Source organism: Poecilia formosa, unplaced genomic scaffold (assembly GCF_000485575.1).
Source record: "Poecilia formosa unplaced genomic scaffold, Poecilia_formosa-5.1.2 Scaffold39, whole genome shotgun sequence".
NCBI classification, from domain to species: Eukaryota; Metazoa; Chordata; class Actinopteri; order Cyprinodontiformes; family Poeciliidae; genus Poecilia; species Poecilia formosa.
Genome location: NW_006799978.1, coordinates 2,749,500 through 2,766,734, shown reverse-complemented (window position 1 = coordinate 2,766,734; position 17,235 = coordinate 2,749,500). Strand labels below are relative to the sequence as shown.

At 37.1% G+C, this 17,235-nt stretch overlaps 1 long non-coding RNA gene across 1 annotated transcript in view; it reads left to right on the top strand.

Annotated features, from left to right (window-relative positions):
• The first annotated feature begins 320 nt into the window (after positions 1-320).
• The window catches only part of LOC103137350 (uncharacterized), a 30,438-nt gene continuing 13,523 nt past the window's right edge, over positions 321-17,235 (top strand). Inside the window, exons 1-2 of the long non-coding RNA XR_476118.2 lie at positions 321-468; positions 1,678-1,805. This is a non-coding gene — a long non-coding RNA (uncharacterized LOC103137350). The remainder of the gene's footprint in view (positions 469-1,677; positions 1,806-17,235) is intronic.

The window sequence follows — 17,235 nt, the reverse complement described above, 5'->3', positions numbered from 1 at the left end:
TGTCCATTGAACATTTAAACATATTGTGAAGTTTCATTACATAGTGAACCTGAATGCTTTTATGCATGTCTTTTTTTAAGTAACACAATAGTTACTTTCCTGGTAAATGGTGCAATATTATAACTACCTAACTAACTTGTTTACTTTTCTGAAAAGTAACTAGTAACTATAACTAATTACCTTTTTAAAGTAACTTACCCAACTGGTTATCTTTGTGCATCGTTGAAATACAAGGGCTGTTACGCGTCACTAAAGTACAGAAGAAAAAAAAAAGAAAAACTAAGAAATGTCACATGATCAATAAACCCTTCCCGGATTGGTCGTCACCTCTTGGCGGAAGTCAGCTGATAAGGGAGCGTTGGCGTTTTTTCGCGTCTGTTTTGCTACCAGATGAAAACTTGGCATTCTAATCTGTCGCTCTTCAGAATCCATTATCACACAATACGTGGCTATACGCTTGACTGAGCAGTAAGATTTGTATTTTTTTCTCCTGTTTATAGCAGTATTCGATTTGTCTAGTTTAAAATCATTTGTTGTGGCGCTGCCACCGCGGAACTCCATTGAAAAAACGTTTTTCAAATTTAATTTTAATTTAAACCTTTATAATTCATTTGTACGTGCGTATTGTGCAAATTAATGTATTGGCTTATTCGGCTATGATTTCTAATTGATTATGTATTTTATTTTAGTACTCTTGACATATCTTTTGGCGGGCATGCTAACCGGAAGTAGCATTTTTGGATATAACTGCGCGGTAATATTAGTGAGTTTTCCTAAGGAATACTGCTTTGGAAGCCTCGTGGTTTCTGAACTGCTTGCTTAGTTATGTAATGTGTGTAATTTATTTGTGTTTATCGATAAAGTGATTTAAATTAATGATTGTATTGCTGATTATTGTTCAGGCCTTTCACAGGTCAGGTTTTCCCCCTTACCTTCCAATGAGCAGAACAGGACCTAACCGAACCGATGGCCAGCTGATAGGACCTTTCCCCTTCCCCCCTCCTCCATTTTAATTTTTTTTATTTTTATTTTTTTCATTAAAGCCCTGAGAGGACACAACTGAACTTTCGAAACAATAAAGACAATTGCAAAAAACTCTTCAACTCATTGTTTCCTCTTACCTACACATCTCTCTACCTTTTTTTCTTGTTTGCTGTATCTTTGTTGTTTTCATAGTATGAAAAATGCTCTGATAAAAATGACCAGTTCATTGGGTTTAAATAATCTTGACGAATGTTTGCTTGTTTGAAATATTCAAGTAAATTTTAGACTGTAGATAAAACAAAAAACCATAGAGAAAACAAACTGTCAGACAAAAGGTGAATCACAACACCTGTGTGGGGCAAAGATAACAATTATTTTTTTAAGTCAACCACGAAGAGGGCAATCAGTCAGGATTTATTTTGTTGATTTTGCTGAAAGTTTGATGTTGCTTGAAGTGACTTTAAATTAAGCCTGAAATGGTTTTTGGTTTATTTAGATGACAAATTTAGCTCACTTAATGCATCCACTTCAACGTCCATTATGGTGTCATTCATGCCTGCTTGGAGACTTGATCCTTGTGCTATTACACTACTGTGTGCAACGTGTATTTTTAAAGTGTTAGTCCAGAGTTAACATGGTGGGCAAATTCAACACTCACTCTTTCACTCACTAGTGCTCTTTCTGTTATTTCAGCCTGTAAGAATATACAACTGCGACATCGACAGCCAGACAAGGGCGACTCAGCTGATGTCTGAGGACTCAACGGTGAACCTGGATGTTTCCAGTTCCAAAGAGATGGATGGCTCTGGGACCGCTCACCGGTAAGGAGACCCGTTAGCGAGGAGCTTTCTGATAGAGAAATGGAAACCACCTCACAGATAGATGAGGAGGGACAGCAGGTGCTTCCTGATAAAAACCCAGCTGTCAGCAAACGCACCGCGATCACTGTAGCTGCAGAATGAAGTTTGGCATACTCAGCCTGTCTATTAGCATGAACAACAGACGGAAGGAATAAACAGCAAAATCTCTGAAATGTTAAAAGGCCGAACATATGTGGCTCTAATGAATTCAACCCAGAAAACCCGTCAGACCAGAACTACTGGGTGCTCTGTCAGCTGGTTACAAAGAACAGATCAGGAATTTCATGCATTATGAAAAACAGAAAAATACACAGAACCCCTGTAGAGGTCCCATCTGCAAGCTATGAACTAAAGCTGCAGCTGATAACAATAAGTTGTTTATGTGATCCAATTAGATAATCAGGATTACACGAAATGATGAAATTCTTATAATTGTGAAAATGTAAGAGCTTCACAAAACATAAAGCAATTATTTGTATAATGCTTTGTCATTCAAAATTTAAAATAAATTAATATAGGATTGATTGTATCTGTAATTAATAAGTAGTCTTTACTAATGATTTGGTTTCCACATATATTTCACTTTTTAATTATTTTAATTATTTCATTGCCTTACTTATTATCTAAATGAATATTAATTTTAATTAATTCATCATTTGTATTGCATTTTAGATTAAGTTGTTTTAAATATTGTTCTATCTATAACTCACTGTGTTAAATGCTCTTTGTTATATTGGCACATTAGAGCTTCCATAATTATAACATGTTACAGTAGTGTGTGGACGATACGCCAATAATGTCTTCATGTTTTCTATCCAATATTCAGCTAAAAAAAAACAAAAAAATAAAACAATGGAACTATACTACTACTGCAAAAAGTAAAATGTTTCACATAACTTTATTGCTATGATGCAAATAACTAAAGCGCTTTGTTTATTGTAGAGGTTAGATTTAAAGCAGTCTTTTATTTAAATTATAATTTTTCCCTTTTTGCTGAATCATCAGATTGAGACAGTTTTATTTAAAAAGAGAAGCAGCAAAACTTTGTTGACTACAAACTAGAATTGTCTAATTAAAAATGCCCCACCTGTGGTTTTGTGCATGTCTGAAGCATTCAACTATCTCTCACATTAATGGCATGATAATAACAAAATTAGAAAGAGAAATGAATAATCAGATTAATCTTGGTAAATCAATTGTTGAAATAGTCAACTAATTTAGTAATTGATTAATTAACTTGAGTATAAAGAATGTAAAAAGGCAAATTGCTAAAACAACAAACTGAGAATAGAAATTAAACCAAAACTGTGTAAAGAACATACATTTTACATTTAAAATAAAAAGATCCAAAGCTCCTCAAAAGACGTTCACCTCGTTCAAATTCTGTAAAAAGAAGCACCGCTTATTATCAATTAATTTATTAATTCAAAAACAATCAACAGTTTAGCCTTACACACTTTAAATGAAAAATTTCTGGAGTATGCCAATTTCATTTTGGAGATTAATCAATTAATCCTCAGAATAATTGATAGAAAAATAAAAAACTAAAACGGTTGCTAGTTGCAGCCGTAATTATAATCTTTCATATAGTGACAGTCTTCTTTTTACTACTTTTTGTTTTCAGTTGAAAAATAAATGTATATTTTTTTTCTCTTTTTTTTTAGTAACTGAAAAATAAATATGAATAAAATATATATTTCTTTCAGTTACTAAAATTTTTTGGGGGCAACTAGAACTTTGAATTGTATTTTATTTTGTTTTGCAACATTTAAATTTTTCTAGTCAAACTTCAACTAAAATAACATTAAAATCAAACATTTTAAATAAAAATATACACACTAGCCTTTCTACATAACACTATGCTTAAATTTACCTTATAATAGATTTTTTTTTATTGCATAAATTTTAAGAAATTTTTGATTTATCTTCCAAAATAAAATGTGCTGAAATATACACAAATTTTACATAAAAACCATCATTTTTAAATGCATTCTAAGACATATGTGTGTGGATGTCAATGATGTAAGAAATATGTCAAAACAGGGAAAAAGGTAATTATTATTAGATTTACTTGAGCTCAGCAGTAACAGCCTGTAACGTTTGGTGAGCGGCGTCCTCGACTGATGCACCAGCTCTCTAAAATTACAGAAGGGATTTGACAGTTTGTTCTTTTCTAATCTGTGTTAAGGATAAAACAGTATCGTGTGTGCAACAGTAATAAGCAGAGAAGTTTGTGTTTGCCAGTTTAAATGAATAAATTACATTTTAGAGCCAGATGCACAACTAAGGAAATATTTGGCTCCTGCTTTGTTAGACAAAATGGCTTCTCCTACTTTTCGCAGTAAATACAGAAAAGAAACCTCAAAACAAAACAGTTGAGAGGATAACCAATGATCCCCAGCTAAGCCACGCTCAATCGCATTTAAACGGGGCGGCTCTTCCTACCAGAGGAACCAGAACAAACCTTTAAGTCGACAGCTAATGCCCGGTTTAGTTTTCTCTCTCTTTTTCTCTAGTTTGTTTCCTCCTAAAAACTGCCCTGCTAATACCAGACGTGGTATCACATTAGGTGGCTGGGAGGTGCTATCGAGGCCCATCGCTGCACACTCAGCCTTTCCTTTTCTTTCTCTTGTTGCTATTCTCCCTCGCGCCCCCTCCGATTTCTCTTTTGTAGATTGCACAACCCTCAAAAGTGCGTCTGTCCCGGCGTCTGATTCTCAGAGACCACCACGCTGCAGCTAACGCTAGAAGATGACATTTCCTCACCCCTGAGACCCTTTCTACCCCTTCCCCTCCCTCATCTCCCCTAATCCAATCAGTGAGGCCTGAGTTTTTCTAATATACTGGCAGTCTCATACTCTGACTTTATCCCTGCAGCTGTGCCGGACCGCTCATTGGCAAGATTAGGGCCTCTGCAGTTCCTCTGATCATGTATTTCAATATGAATGGGACCAATAAGGGGGTGGATTATGGCTTAGTTACTTTAGAAATCCAAGGCCCCCTTTTGATGGCCCCGGGTTTGAACGGCAGTGGCTGAACCCCGCCTGGTCTGCGTGGCGTGGCTGCAACGCCACCTGGCAGTCAAATGTTTGCTCATATGCGCTCATTAAACAACAACACACTGGCACATCGGGTACCGACTGTGGGCCGGATGGCGAGTCTTGGTCGCAACCAGATGGCACCGCCACCAGTTTGCCAGGTGGGGTCCGTTGTTGTCACTCGTGAGTTGCCTCATGGACGGAGGACGGACGAGTTTGTGTTGCAGCGAGAGGAAGATGAGACAGAGTCTTTCCTGTCACCTTCAGAGCTTTTTTCTGTTGGGATCAATATTGTCCTGATATCCAGCACAGAATAAGTACAGATTATTACCTCCTTTTGTCACATTACTACTGTAAAACTCAATCTATTTTCCTGGGATTTTACTGTATGTGACAGGCTGACACAAAGTGATGCAGAATTGTGGTGAAAATGAACATGGTTTACATTTTTGTTACAAAAATCTGAAAAGTGTGGTGTACATTTTTATTTGATTAGTTAATGGTGTACTTATACACCTAGATGTTGGAGGAAGCCAACTACAGCGCAGGGCATTCTGGGAAAATACAATCAAAACCAACAAACTCTAGCAGAAAAACTGTCTTGTATTCTTTTACCAAAGGCAAAAGAAAAAGACTACAACTGGTAAAATCTGACACCACTACATTTTTAGTTTCATTTTGTGTAAAAGGAAGTTGTGCTCAGTGTCTTCTTCTTCTTGTGTAATTTCCTTCAGTAGTTTATGGTGCAGCGCCACCACAGGCGAGGAGGGGAACTGTTTGCTCAAAGGGTTTTGTTGGTTTGACGCAGTGCAGTGTGAAAGAGAACCACACTAGCTGAAAATGTAGCAAATGTTGCAATTTTGATCCCTAATCAAATCGCATCTACCGGACTCTCAGGTGTGAAAAAACCCTTATGCTACATATATTCATGGAGATTAAACGAATAAATAATTAAACATCCCATGGCACGCTACTCGACGCACTGAAGTTACAAAATGCAAAAAAAGTTCAGAGGATTATAAATACTTTGTGCACAGTGATGGACATTAAATCCACAAAGAATGAATGTTCAACAGCATATTAATGAAGTGCAACTAGATTTTCCTTCAAACACTGAAAACACATTTCCACAGTGAGGTGTCCTGAGATCATGGGCCCACCACAGAAAAGCCCATAAGAGGTCTTTTCATTAGTTGTCGAGGCCCGTGTCGTCTTCTCAACTGGCTCTCCTGCCCTTGTCTTGGGGCCCTTTGTGTGAAGTTCTAGAGGTGATTAATATTTGTTTTCTCTCCTCTGTGGGAGAGGAAGACATAGCTGATCCACTGTGACCCGTCCTTAATCCCCAGCAGGTCGACCCGGTCTCTCAGTTTCCTTCATCTTCTCTTGCGTCTCTGTCTCAGAGGGCGAATACCCCATGCTGACACTCGAGTTGGACACAGGAAAATCACTCAAGACTCGTGCTATTTAATGCTCACAAGCTCAGAGCTGAGCCACGATGACAACTTTCTTTACAAGCTTGCTCATATTTCATTTCTCCATCTTTGGTCACCTGACACTTTTAAATTCTGTCTTTAAGTCTGACCTAAAGACAGAATTTGATCCAAACCTACATTCAACTTCTCTTATGTTTAAGATGTTGTAAAATCCTGAATCTGTTTTTGAGCTGCTGGAAGACCGTTTCTTATTTTGCTGTGTAGACTGATGTATTAAAAAAAACATGTATAAAAGTGGAAGCACTGGGAAAAACTGCAACATTAAGTCCTGTGACATCTTTAGATTACTTTTTAAATGGTTTCTCTCTTGTGGTACCAACAGTGTGGGTAGGTTGTTATTGCTATTGTTTTGCGAACGGGTCGACTGATTGCTTAGGAAATAATTTTCATCTCTCACTGAAAGCCCCCTAGTGGTCAGATAACTATTAATCAAATATTGTTAGCTTTGCAGGATTTCTGTATGCAATGTGAGCTAAGTAATGTTATTATTGGGTAATTGTTTTTAGATATTTCAGTTGCAGTCATGTCAGTTTTGTCACAGTGGTGTGTCTCTTCTGTCTCATTAGCAGTGGCGCTTGTGAGGCAGAATGTTTGGCAGCTTTGCTTGTCTGGTGATTAAACAGTGTTGAATGTGTTGGAGGAAGATGCTGTAGCGTTTATTTCCTAACTCTGTCTTCTTAAAATGGAGCTGAAGGATGGTGTGACTTAAAAAGACTGGTGGATGAAATGGATTCATTTAAATGTGTGGATTCCAACTGGAATTAAAATGGAAGAGCAAAGGGTTCAACCTTATTAGTTTGATCCAGAGTTAGACTGCTAAAAACATTATCGATGTAGGCTTGGATGGTTTCACTGAAGCAAACTGTTACAATACCAAAGATGAGCTTCACTGCTTTATTTGGTGTGATTTTATTCATAATCCTGTTTGAGTCATTTAATTCATATCACTACTATTCCAACTCAGTGGGAGTTTATGTAGCCTGTATTTGTAGTAGTTTAACTGACCAAAACACATTATCTGAAAACAAGATTAAACAAGCATTTTAATTAATAAAACAATAGAAAAACAACTGCATATTGTCAGAAAATCTCTGATCAGTTGTGTAATGCCTCATGATGTCACCAGAGATGTGGAAGTTTGTTTTAGGAGGAGATTTTTATGTTGATTAAATATTAATTTACAGCACATAAAAAAGTGGAGATGATTTTCTGCACATAATAAATTATACCTGAAGTGAAACTGGTAGTACTGACAATTCAGCAAGTATTTAAAGTTGAAAACCTCTGCTTTGGTAACGCTGTGCTCCTCAGGTACGCTCAGACAGAGGACAGGAAGTAAAATGAGTTGGGCTGAAATGGCCAGGTTGAGGGGTTTGGAGGCTTTGTTGGGGCCACAGGAGGGGGTGTCTTGGAGGATTGAGTGGCTTGCAGGGTCTATTGAGGACTTGATCCTGTTGACAGATATACTGCTCCCTTTGTGACCACATGGCTGTGATGGAAATGGCAGGTGCAGTATGGGTAGCCAATGGGAAAAAAATCCTTTGGAGCGTTGTGTTTCAGTGGTTGTAAAAACACAGCTGTTTTTAGCTTTCTGAAGCGGCTGCGTGCTCCGTCTCCAATTCTTTCCAGCTCCTTGTTGCCTTGTTGGCATAGTCACTAGACTCGCAAACACAGTCTTATGGTCTTAGCTCTTTATAAGAGCTTTAGTTGGGAAAATGTACAGATCAGTATTAACGATCAACACTGTTGGATGAAAGCTCTTAGCAACTGGCTCAAAAGCTGCCTCAGGGTAACTGATAGTAATGGGAAACTGCTTGGCAATTTAGCACATACGCATATTAACACAGAGTGGGAGACAATTCACTTACAGGAGAGCAAGAAGACAACAGCTTTCCCATTAAACACAGACCTGAAAATAAGAAAATAGACAAAAAGGTTGATTACAAACAGGAAAAATTAGCAAGAGAAAATTAGTTTGTAATTACATCCTTTTGGACTTTTAACTTTGTCAGGAAACATGCTGGATTTGGAGATCTCAGTATTAAGGCCTGAACATGAACCCATGAGTCCATATTCATCTAGTTTTACATTCATCTAGTTAAGTCCTAGTCATCAGGAATTCAACCAATGCAATGAAAAAAACTCTTGATGAACATTTTTCTTCACAAAATAAGCATTAAAGAAAATATTAAAATCTGAAATATTTTGTAAAATTTCTTATAATTCTAACTCCTTTAAACAATCTATGTATTAAACTTTCCTATTAACTTATTAGATTTTAATTGGTTTAATTTGTGATCAATTTACTTTTTACCTATAAACAATGAATTATAACCAGAACTAAACATTGATTATTGTTTTGGTTTCTTTTTATCAGTGGATGGAAAAGTCAAAACATTAATTCACAATTCATCGTTTTTCTGAAATCTGTCAAAATCTCAGCTGTGAATCTCAGATTTGAATGAAGGACGAAGAATCAATACTTTATTTTTGAAGTTATAATGAAAATCATAATTCATGTTCTTTATTTTGTAAACATCAGATCATAAAACTCATATTGTTTTTATGTAAATTAATTCAGACGTTTCACATATTAAAAACAACTAAAGCAAACAGACTGTAGGAAATATTTATGAAATATTTATGGGAGGAGATAATTTAATTCATTATGCAACCCAGCAACAGATACAACTAGATCATGTTCTGCTTGTCTGCATCTGCAGCTCTACAGAGACAGAGTTTTGTTTCATCTGGTCAAAAACCTTTCACATTAAAATTTATCTGAGTAAAACAATATATATATATTGTTAAACAATTTTTATTTTATTTAATATTTTTTGTAAATTCCTCACCGTTTTTATTTTCATGTCTGACAAATCAGTGCAGTGAAGCCAAACCTGGACTGAAAGCAAAAAGGAGAAAACTCAGAAAAATGAACTGGTTAGAATAATGCAGTTTAGCAGATCTGTAGCTATTTTTCAAAAAATCTAACACTGAAGCAAAACATGCAGAAAAATATTACTTTAGGCAGTAACAAGCTGTTACTATATTTATAGTTATGAAAAGTTATAAATACATTAATCATCTTAAAAATAGATTACATAATCAAAAGAAAAAAAATCTTAACCAACCAACCTTAAATCTGCATCAACCAACAAAAAGAATAATATGACGACATGTCAACAAATCATGTGTTGGAGCCCTGATGTACTCCTCCATCACAGCGTTTTCACTTTTCCAGTATGATGCAAGCGTACCCGCACGTCGCCCTGCGGTTTACCTGATGGATGGCACTGTAATGTGCTGCAGGGCCATTTGTGTGGAGATAAGAGAGACTTCCTGGATTAAGGAGGCAGTTGAGGTACCTCTCTAGAGTGCCTGTTTGTTTGGGTAAGACAGCTCCTTCATTACAGCAAAACTGTGGGAGGCTGGGAAGCCAACCTGTCTCTGAGACAGTGCAAGACTGCTGCCAGAATGTACTTAACCAGACTGAAACTGCAAGCCACTTAGCTCTGATGCCTCTAATATATTGTCATCAATTCTTTTTGTGGACATTTTGTGTCAATGAGATTCAATAGATGGAGAAAAATAATCATTTCAGAACTATTTCAATTAATTTGCTGCAGCTGGTGTGAAATTACACACCCTTGATCTAAATAAATTCTTTATCTTTTTTTATTTCGTCTGTATGGGTGGCCGATCATGACCTGAAAGAAAATAAGTTGTTATCAAAATGAATGAGATTTTAATGCCAATGAATTTTATTGTAAGCCAGCAGTAAGTTATCTTTGTTTTTATAACTTGTTTTATCTTTCTGGAAGATTAAAATAACACATACAAGCGTAGCAATGTGAATTTATTATTTTACACATTTTATCATGCTAGAACCTCAAAGCTTAATGTATTTCACTTTAGCTTTATGTCAGAGACAAACACGATGCAGTGCACCATAATGAAACTTAAAAACAAAATTGATGCAAATGAAAATCTGAAAATTGTGGCAAAAATTAAGTTGTAAACTAGTAAAATTACCTTCTTGCAACTTTAGATGCATTTCTTCTCCAACTCACCTGAATAAGACTAATGTTGTGTTAGCAGCTGATGCAGCTGAGGCTCAATGACCTCAAAGCAAAGGCTTTGGGGTCATGATACTCAATTCCAATATTTTTTATTTTTGTATTTTTACGTGGACATTCATACTACTATTTACTTTCAGACCCCAAAGCGATCTGCTTCTGCAGAACAACGTAGACGTCACATAGCAGCGCTCCGTTTACAAAGGTAGTAAAGGATGCTGCTGTCTATGGTTTATTTTAAAGATGTTGAGCAATAAGAGCCAACAATATTGTCACAAGACAATAACAAGATGAAGGAGGTTAAGGAAAGAGAAAGTTAAAGGCTTCAGTTGTTTATGTCAGGATTTACTGTGTTTTGCTTCTTCTGGTGCAGATTTGTGACGCATCTCTCACATCAATGACATAAAAACCAAATAAAATGCAACATGACCTTTCAGATGCTTTGAAAACTATCAGATACGAATCAGATTTAGTACCACATGTTGTGGCACAAGTCTGACTTATTGAGTGGTGAAAAGTTTGGAATTGGGCCCTTCTGACTGCCATAAAAATGTCAAATATGAGCCTGATTTGGGCAAAAATATCAGATTTGGGTCACATTTGCCTGCTTTGTGTAAATGTACCCAGGAAGTAGCAGGACATTAGTTCCCAAAGACTTGGGCGCCTCTCCTCAGGATGAACATGGTGGTTCCAGACCATTCCTGTTGATGCAGTCATGGCTCACAGCTCCATGGACTCATGGGTTCATGTTCAGGCCTTAATACTGAGATCTCCAAAGCCAGCATGTTTCCTGACAAAGTTAAAAGTCCAAAAGGATAACAAACATAACTTTGCACTGCTTTGTTCAGCCTTCCTGTTATCTGCTGAGACTTGTCCTCTCTTGCTTCCTCAGTGAACTACAAAAGTCTTGATATGTCAGAGAAAGAAGTTAGACTTAAATGTCTTTTTCTGTTTCCTCTAACTTCGTTTAAACTTCTACTAAACATAACTAACTTTGAGTCATCTTTGCTCACCAGCTCCTTCCACACTAAAGAGTGTTGTTGTCAGAGCAACCTGATAGTTGTTTTCACTGATCAGAAAAAGATTGGGCTCTTGATTTTCTGACCTGCAGGTCAGAGCTTGATTGAGCTAAAAAATCAAAGTATTCCTTAATGACTAGTCAACAGTTTAGTTGACTAGTCACTTTGACAAATATTAACAGCCATTTTTTTTTTCATCAAAACAAAGTTTGCATTGAGTGGATTGTTCTTTTTTAGAAAAGGAGAAAGAAAGCAATGAAAAAAAATAAATAAATAAAACAAATTCCATGTAAGACTTGCACAGGGCCAACATGATTTATTTTGTTGCAGATGCAATCTCGTACTGAAATCATGCAGAACATATTTGACATATAGAAATAGCTCCACACATGTCTCGTATGTGTGAGAGTGCTGTTGTGTGAGCCCTCTTGTTACCGCGGCGGCGATGAAGGAGGAATTAGATGTAGTGTTGTCTGAGTCGCTGTTAATCCTCAGATGATTAGTGGAATTCTCATCAAGGCTCCTTGAGACAGAATGAGAAAGTGTGTGGAAAGGAGACGGCAGGAGAATGAGCGAGATGAAAGGAGGGAAACAAGACGGCCTCAGCGTTGGGGGACCCCCGTCCCCTCCGCTCGCCTGCGTCCCCCCGGCCCCTGCCGCGGGCCGTCCTCTCCTGTGGCCTGTAAGGTATCAGGCCAGGGTCACCTGGCTCACCACACTAATCCTGATTCTGCTGTGTAGATTAGCACTTTCCCTCTCACAGCCACTCTAGCCCAAGCCCCGGCAAATCCCGAAGTAAATGTCGGAGCTTCCGGTAAGTGGGCGAGCGTGGCGTTGTGCGCTGGATTAAAGAAAACAGGATAATATTTACAAGCCCATTGCCAGGGGTGAGAAGACTGGGGATAAACAGCGAGGTTTTGTCTTAGTCAGCACAAATAATTAAATCTCTGTATTAATGGGTCTCTGGCACTGATGTGCAAAGTTAGTCAGTAATGAAGAGGTTTATAGAATTTAACAAGATTAAACTGGGGAGCAATAAATATTTTAACCAGTCACAATGAGATAGGTTTCTGGATTTTTTTTAATTTACTGAGAATTTCTTTGTATTGGAGGATAATAAATAATAATAATAATAATAATAATAATAATAAATAAGTTTAGATTGGTGATTAAAAATAGCATTTTAAAATCAAGGTTTATATTTTACCTGTGTATCTTTATTCAACATAAGCTGAAAAATTTCATCAGGTCAGAATAGGAATCAAAACCAAATTCCTATTTTTTTTCTTGAATAAATCGCTACATAAAAAAACTAAATATTTTTAAGTATTTTAAGTATTTTTTCCACAACTTCTCTAGATTTAACAGATTTGTATTTTAATTTTGACCTTTATTTATACAGGTTGATCCAAGATCTAATTTACAATTATCTGTTTGATAAAACAAAATTAAAACACACCAACATTAATTAAAATAACATGAATGTTTATAGCAAGTATGTCATTCCAGAATAAGTTGAAGCATCTGTGTATGAAATTCATCAACAGTTTTAAAAACATATCAGGAAGTGTAAAATATTTATTTTAGTTAATTTTGCAAAACAGTTGTCCTAGTAAATGTCCAGAACATGTGTATTTACAAAATGATCAGTTTGACCTTGAAACTCAAAACATTCAGTAAAATTATATAAAATATAACAATTATTAGAAACATTTTAATTAAATGTGTATAGCTCCATAACTACTTGTTGCAAAGAAACGGATCGTTCTACACTCCGGTTGGATTGTGTTTAGTTTCTGCTGAATATCCCATAATATCTCCAGAATGCTTCATATCTGACTGTCTGCTGGTCTGACGTCCTCCTGAGACATGATGGACTGCTTTTGTCTCTACTGTAGATGGCACTGTTAACCCTGACTTGAACCGGGTTTGGACCTCGGCGCTGATCGTTCTTTGGTCCAGTAGAACCATTCGCTGTCTGGTTCTCATTACTGTTCTGAGCCCCTGGGAAAAATTAATTAAAACGGGGAATGATAATAATAATGATGATAACAAAGATTATCTTTGTCATCACAGTTATACTAACAACAATAGAGGAGTTCTGAGGGCAACCAGGGGCTGAAGTAAACTCCCCCTCTCAGATTTTATCTTCTTACTGTAGGTACGCACTCGTTTCTTCTTTTTGAATTTTTCAGCCATGTGGATCTTGGTGCTGACTGTGTTTAGGACAGGAAAGTGTGTTATTGTAGCAGAGCTTATGGGGGAGTCAAGAGGAGGGCAGTGTGCCGATTGCACGCCACGCAGCGTGATTCACAGAAGATGCCTGAACCCTCTGCAGCCCCTCCCCCACTTATTTCCTCTAGGCTGCTTGTGAATTCCCCAACATCGACGAGCATTTAGGGCTGAATATGACTGTGAGGTGAATCACCTCCCAAGTGGGATGTTTCATCCATCTAGTGATTAAATGACTCCAAACTTTGTCGTTTTACACAACTGATAGACAAACATCACTGATTTCTGAAACATAAAGCTTCCATCTGCCTTCCACCGGCTTGCTGTGTCCTATTGTGGAGGCCTGCAGAGGGGAAAGCTTATGGGTTTCCTTCAATAATTCAAAAGTCTTGTGGAGAGTCCCATCCACAGATTCTTCCACCTGAGCTGTGGATCACTGCAGCTCCTCCTTGATGCCTTCTGGCTGCTTCTCCCTTTTCATCCGGTCAGTCTGGGTGAGCGTCCGGGTCTTAGTTGGTTGATGACGGACAGCTTAAAGCTGGGATATCCACTGCAAAAACAAAATCTTACAAAGTGTTTTTGTCTTGCTTTTAGTTCAAATATCTTTGTACACTAGAAATAAAACTTACAAGTATCTTTTCAGCAACAAATATAGGCTTTTTTCAAGTCAGTAATTTCTTAATATTGATAAGTAAATACTAGTTCCACTGGAAGATTATTTTACCTATTAACTTAGTTAAATTGTTTTATATATACATAGATTGTCTCTACTGTAGATGACACTTATGATTTAAGTGATTTACTTATTTTTTACTTTCATAAGTAAATCACTTGAGTAAAGTATTATATTTATGTTTATATGTTTTATGTTTACTAGAAATTGCTTTGGGTTTATTTCAAACGTAATGGACACAAAGACAAAAAGTAAGAAAGGTGAGAAAGTGGATTATACAGAAAAGAGATAAGAGTAGTGGAAGAAACACAAGTCAACAGCCTATTTTAATAAAATTATTACTTTATTAATTCCATAGGAAAATTAAATGTTATGACTCATTATTTAAGGCCGTTCAAAGAGTTGAAGATGCTAAAGGCTTTGGGCAGGAAGAATCTCCTCTAGCAGTCTGTATTACCGCGGCTCTGCTGTGTACTGCAGACTTCTGCCCAGGTCCCCCTTGAAAATGAGATCTAGATCTCAATGGGGTTTACCTGGTTAAATAAAGGAATAATAATAATAATAAAAAAGAGGCCTCTGACCAAAAACACTGTGTTGTTGTAAAGCAGTTAAATGAAGGTGCTCATAATTTTCCATAATGCTGAAAAATCTATTTATAACTAAATTAAGTGTTTTATTTTGAAAGCTGAGGAAATTCTACTAAATTTTATTTGTATTTTGAGATTTTGCAACAAAATGAAACATCTAACTTTTTACAAAGGAACAAAAACATCTTAATTTTCTAGAATAAACCCAAAAGCCACATTTGGCCCTAGAACAACAGGTTATAGACTTCTAGTCTATTACTTGAGGTCCCAATGAAATAAAATGAATTTTAGGGGTAAATGTGACAGAATGAGAAGAAGTTTAGGAGGCATAAACACCTTTAAGGTACTCAAGCTACATTTTACCCCTTTTTCCAGTATTGCAAATGGTTTTTACAGGTCAGGCGTGTCTCTAAAAGCCAATAAATTGATGCAGGATTATTTAATTAGATTAGAAATGGCCTGAAGCAGCAGCCTGACTCACGTTATGCTCTCTGAACTGATGAACCCCTGTTGAATCACAAAGACCCAGCCCTGTCTCGTGACCGCCGCCCGAACCTTTTTCATGTTGACTGTAAAAGGGGTCTGAGTGACCTCATGTACTGCTGGGATATTACTTTACATCTTCATCAGGCCGCTTCCCCAGTGGCGGCCCGAGGCTGGTTCTAGACGGTCCGGCACGTCGCCGCGGCGCTTCCTGTGCACCGAGTCAAAGGTTGCTCATAGCGCTCTAATGGGAGACAGGTGTTGAGGGCGACCGAGACAAACTGGGAAATTACAGAAAGGACCAGGAATTTTTCCAGCATCTATCCTCTGGCTGTATAGGAGCAGAAGAACGAAATGACAAACATTTCTCTCTCATCAATAATTAATTTCATCAAATGGTAACGCAAGCTGGCAAATTTGTCTAAGATATGAATTTCTGATGACTGAACGGTAAATGTTCCTGGTCTCTTTATGTCTCCACAATCCAATTAGAGTTCAACGCCCAGAAAATCTGATGACTGTATACTCTGGACCGAGACTGAGTTAGCTTAGCCGCTCATTAGCTGTTTCATTGAGCCCTCTCGTAATATTGTCTTATCAAAGACAGCTTTGGTCTGAATTACTAATCAAACGCACACATCGGCTGTTTGATGACATTTTTACCTTTTCTTAAAGCATTTCCTCTCTGAGCAGAAATTCATTAATCTCAGAAGGAAAACGTGGGAGTTGTCTGCATTTCCATCTCATTCTTTCAAACTTATGAACATCCTCTGTTGTGTTTTTTCTATAAAGTTTCCCGTCTTGAGCCCTTTGTCATCTCCTAATTCTACATGTTTCTGCTTCTTCTCTCTAAAACACTGAGTCTGTGTGCTGGTGTCTGCTTGGTTAGAGGACATCTTTGTTTTGACTGGAACTGGAGCCCCATGTGGGAATAAAGTGGGTGGAACATAATGCATAAACTTGGACACCACTGTAAAAAATAATTTGTTGAAATACTAATTCAACAAATTAGGGTCAAAATTTGATTGATCTAAGTTTTTCAAAAGTGGGTAAAATTTTACTTGGTAAACGTTTTTTAAATGTCTAAGTTCAACAACAATATTGGCTCTCTGGATAAATCCTTATTCATCAGTAGCACTGATTTTGTGATCAATCCACATCAAACTACGTTAGTGTTCAAAACTAATCTGAAAAATTTAACTCAATCTGAAGGATTAACTTTGGTCCTTCACTTTGAAAGATCTTGTTACAAATACAGTGGTTGTTGTGGTTGTTGGTGCAGCGCCACCACAGGCGAGGAGGGGAACAGGTTTTTCAAATGGTTTGGATTATTTGACACAATGCAGTGTGAAAGCAAACAGCAACAGCTGAAAATGTTTTAATTTTGTTTCCCAATTGAACGACGTCCACAGAACTATCAGGTGTGAAAATACCCTTACCTACAGAACAGCTAGATGTCCAGCCTGGTTGCTCACTCCTGTCTCTAAGCTGAGGCTGAGGGAGCATTTTGGCACGAACGGCTGATGTTTTGCTCCGACTGACATGCAGATGGTTCTGTTTTTGGTTTGTGGATATTCTGGTGAGCCCTACCTTTGGACTTGGACTGGGTGCTTTGATACAAAGAGGATTTGTTTAAAAAAAGTTGTGTTGTGATCTGCTGCTTCACAGGTTGAGCTTGAGTGTTTTGTTTTTTTGATCCGTGTTACATATCGTACCTCGGAGAGGAGCCATCATGACAGATTAGAATACAAATCTACTATCTACTATCTGATCTTAATTTTTCACAAAAT